A 4,445-nucleotide genomic window follows, 5' to 3' on the forward strand; every position below is an offset into this window, starting at 1 on the left:
TTTCTTTTTGATTTCTTCTGTGATTTGTTGGTTATTCAGCAGCATGTTGTTCAGCCTCCATATGTTGGAATTTTTAATAGTTTTTCTCCTGTAATTGAGATCTAATCTTACTGTGTTGTGTTCAGAGAAGATACTTGGAATGATTTCAATTCTTTTGAATTTACCAAGGCTAGATTTATGGCCCAGGATGTGATCTATCCTGGAGAAGGTTCCCTGTGCGCTTGAGTTCAGTTCAGTTCAGTTCAGTCGCTCAGTTGTGTCTTACTCTTTGCGATCCTATAAATTGCAGCACACCAGGCCTCCCTGTCCATCACCAACTCCCAGAGTTCACTCAAACTCATGTCCATCGAGTCGGTGATACCATCCAGCCACCTCATCCTCTGTCGTCCCCTTCTCCTCCTGCCCCCAATCCCTCTCAGCATCAGAGTCTTTTCCAATGAGTCAACTCTTTGCATGAGGTGGCCAAAGTACTGGAGTTTCAGCTTTAGCATCATTCATTCCAAAGAACACCCAGGACTGATCTCCTTCAGAATGGACTGGTTGGATCTCCTTGCAGTCCAAGGGACTCTCAAGAGTCTTCTCCAACACCACAGTTCAAAAGCATCAGTTCTTCGGCACTCAGCTTTCTTCACAGTCCAGCTCTCACATCCATACATGACCACTGGAAAAACCATAGCCTTGACTAGACGGACCTTTGTTGCTTGAGAAAAAGGTGAAATTCATTGTTATTGGGTGAAATGTCCTATAGATACCAATTAGGTCTAACTAGTCTATCGTATCATTTAAAGTTTGTGTTTCCTTGTTAATTTTATGTTTAGTTGATCTATCCATAGGTATGAGTGGGGTATTAAAGTCTCCCACTATTATTGTGTTATTGTTAATTTTCCCTTTCATACTTGTTAGCATTTGTCTTATATATTGCAGTGCTTCTATGTTGGGTGCATATATATTTATAATTGTTATCTCTTCTTCTTGGATTGATCCTTTGATCATTATGTAGTGTCCTTCTTTGTCTCTTTTCACAGGCTTTGTTTTAAAGTCTATTTTATCTGATATGAGTATTGCTACTCCTGCTTTCTTTTGGTTTCTATTTGCATGGAATATCTTTTTCCAGCCCTTCACTTTCAGTCTGTTTGTGTCCCCTGTTTTGAGGTGGGTCTCTTGTAGACAACATATATAGGGGTCTTGTTTTTGTATCCATTCAGCCAGGCTTTGTCTTTTGGTTGGGGCATTCAACCCATTTATGTTTAAGGTAATTACTAATAAGTATGATCCCGTTGCCATTTACTTTATTGTTTTGGGTTCGAATTTATACACCCTTGTTGTGTTTCCTGTCTAGAGAAGATCCTTTAGCATTTGTTGGAGAGCTGGTTTGGTGGTGCTGAATTCTCTCAGCTTTTGCCCGTCTGTAAAGCTTTTGATTTCTCCTTCATATTTGAATGAGATTCTTGCTGGGTACAGTAATCTGAGCTGTAGGTTATTTTCTTTCATCACTTTAAGTATGTCCTGCCATTCCCTCCTGGCTTGAAGAGTTTCTATTGAAAGATCAGCTGTTATCCTTATGGGAATCCCCTTGTGTGTTATTTGTTATTTTTCCCTTGCTGCTTTTAATATTTGTTCTTTGTGTTTAATCTTTGTTAATTTGATTAATATGTATCTTGGGGTGTTTTGCCTTGGGTTTATCCTGTTTTGGACTCTCTAGGTTTCTTGGACTTGGGTGATTATTTCCTTCCCCATTTTAGGGAAGTTTTCAACTATTATCTCCTCAAGTATTTTCTCATGGTCTTTCTTTTTGTCTTCTTCTTCTGGGACTCCTATGATTCGAATGTTGGGGTGTTTAACATTGTCCCAGAGGTCTCTGAGATTGTCCTCATTTCTTTTAATTCGTTTTTCTTTTTTCCTCTCTGATTCATTTATTTCTACCATTCTATCTTCTACCTCACTAATCCTATCTTCTGCCCCTGTTATTCTACTATTTGTTCCCTCCAGAGTGTTTTTGATCTCATTTATTGCATTGTTCATTATATATTGACTCTTTTTTATTTCTTCTAGGTCCTTGTTAAACCTTTCTTGCATCTTCTCAATCCTTGTCTCCAGGCTATGTATCTGTGATTCCATTTTTTTTTTTTTTTTGCTTTTGTGTAATAAAGTTTTATTAAAGTATAAAGGAGATAGAGAAAGCTTCTGACATAGGCATCAGAAGGGGGCAAAAACAGTACCCGCTTGCTAGTGTTAACAATGAAGTTATATAATCCAAAGAATATCTGGAGGTTGTAAAGACCTCATCAGACCTACTCCCATAATTTACATTTTAAGATAACACTGTCCTCAGGCAAGATACATCCTTGTAAAGACCAGGTCTACTCCCATAATTAACATTTTAAAATAACAGAAGGTTGAATCCAAAGACTGTCCTTAGGCAGGATACATTATTGTTATATAATCCTAAGGAATGTGGAAAAAGAAAAAAAAGTTTGTCCTTTCTTCCTCCTTGAGAATTCCAGACCCCTCTCTCCTTGGGGACCCCTAGACTCCCTACCAACCTGCCTAGGAACTGACTCTCTCATTCCCCCCTTTTCTTTTAGGAGAATTATGTTGCCTAGGGAAAAGGGGCGTCGTTTTCATTCCATAACTGCTTCCGAGGTGACAAGGGGCGTTGTCCCTAAATTGGTGAGGCAACATATTCTCCTAATCCTCATATTGAGGATATCTGATCCAGGGGCCCCAAATAGTAGTTGGAGGAAGCTACAGCAGTAGCAGGAGTTTGAGCAACCATTTGTAACTTAAAAGCTTTCATGCGGCTAGAAACAAATCCAGTTATACAATTACAGATGCAGTGAGCAAACAGCAAAAACAGAACAATCAGAATCAAAATTAAAAGTCACATTATGTCCACAGTTAAAGTGCAAAGTGTTGTACCAGTCCATTTTAGGGTTGGTGGATGTCATCAGATGAAGAAGAGGCATCGCATGTGATTGTTGTCGAAGGTATTCACAGACTTGGAGAAAGTCTTTTCCTTGAAGTGGGGATGTCCACCACAGGAAGCCTTCCACTGACAAAGAGGGGAGCGCTCTGCAGACCCAGCAGTTAGACCGATTGTGGAATGCAGCATAGGAGTGAGCCCAGGAAAGGAAGACATTGTCTTGAGGATCCAACGGCCGACTCAGGATATTTGGAGTCAGCGGAAGTAAGCTCACATAGGTTATCAGGTCCATCTAAAAGGTACAAAGTCAGAGCATAGAAAGTAAAGACATAAAATGAAGTCACTTAATTTTGGTCAGGGTGCCACCTCTTAACTCGAGTATGATGTACCCACGAATCAATTCCTGGCACTTTGACAGCTGTGGGAGAAGAAAGAATAACCTGGTAAGGACCTTCCCAGAGAGGCTTGAAGGATGGGCCCCCAGATCCCAATGTTTTTATGAGGACCTCGGTTCCTGGCTCAAATAGAGGCTTGCTTGTCTTGGAGGCTGGGTCAGGAGTCATCTCCCGGAGTTCTGTTAATGCCTGTTGAAAAGCTGAGAGCTGAGTTACATAATTAGTTAATTCCAAGGCTTCCGGGTCTATAACAATGTCTGTGCGTAAGAAAGGCCTTCCATAAATACATTCAAAGGGGGACAGTCCCTCCTTTTTGGGGGTAGTTCGAGCATTTTGTTTTCAAGATTTTGGATCATTTTCACTATCATTATTTGGAATTCTTTATCAGGTAGATTCCCTATCTCTTCCTCTTTTGTTTTGTTTGGTGGGCATTTATCCTGTTCCTTTACCTGCTGGGTATTCCTCTGTCTCTTCATCTTGTTTATATTGCTGTGTTTGGGCCTTTCTGTATTCTGGCAGTTTGTGAAGTTCTCTTTTTTGAGGAGTTTCCTCACTGTGGGTGGGGTTGTACGGGTGGCTTGTCAAGGTTTCCTGGTTAGGGAAGCTTGTGTCAGTGTTCTTGTGGGTGGAGCTGGATTTCTTCTCTCTGAAGTGCAATGAAGTGTCCAGTAATGAGTTATGAGATGTAAATGGGTTTGGAGTGACTTTGGGCAGCCTGTATATTGAAGGAACACAGGGCTGTGTTCCTGTGTTGCTGAAAAATTTGAGTGGTATGTCTTGCTGTGGAACTTGTTGGCCCTTGGGTGATGTTTGGTTTCAGTGTAGGTACGGAGGCGTTTGATGAGCTCCTGTAAATTAATGTTCCCTGGAGTCAGGAGTTCTCTGGTGTTCTCAGGATTTGGACTTAAGGCTCCTGCTTTTGGTTTTCAGTCTTATTTTTACAGTAGCCTCAAGACTTCTCCATCTATACAGCATCGTTGATAAAACATCTTCTTTCGAAGACAATGGGCTGCTTTTCTGGGTGCCTGATGTCTTCTGCCAGCATTCAGAAGTTGTTTTGTGGAATTTACTCAGCGTTCAAATATTCTTTTGATGAATTTCTGGGGGAGAAAGTGGTCTCCCCGTCC

General features: G+C 40.8%; 1 long non-coding RNA gene across 1 annotated transcript; it reads right to left on the reverse strand.

The window, feature by feature from the left end:
* Positions 1-3,193: 3,193 nt before the first annotated feature.
* LOC123333069 lies at positions 3,194-3,641 on the reverse strand. Its single transcript, XR_006550242.2, has 2 exons — positions 3,430-3,641; positions 3,194-3,341 (listed from the first exon to the last, which is right to left on the reverse strand). It is a non-coding gene; the product is annotated as an uncharacterized LOC123333069 (long non-coding RNA).
* Positions 3,642-4,445: the final 804 nt, after the last annotated feature.

Source organism: Bubalus bubalis, chromosome 4, assembly GCF_019923935.1.
Source record: "Bubalus bubalis isolate 160015118507 breed Murrah chromosome 4, NDDB_SH_1, whole genome shotgun sequence".
NCBI lineage: Eukaryota > Metazoa > Chordata > Mammalia > Artiodactyla > Bovidae > Bubalus > Bubalus bubalis.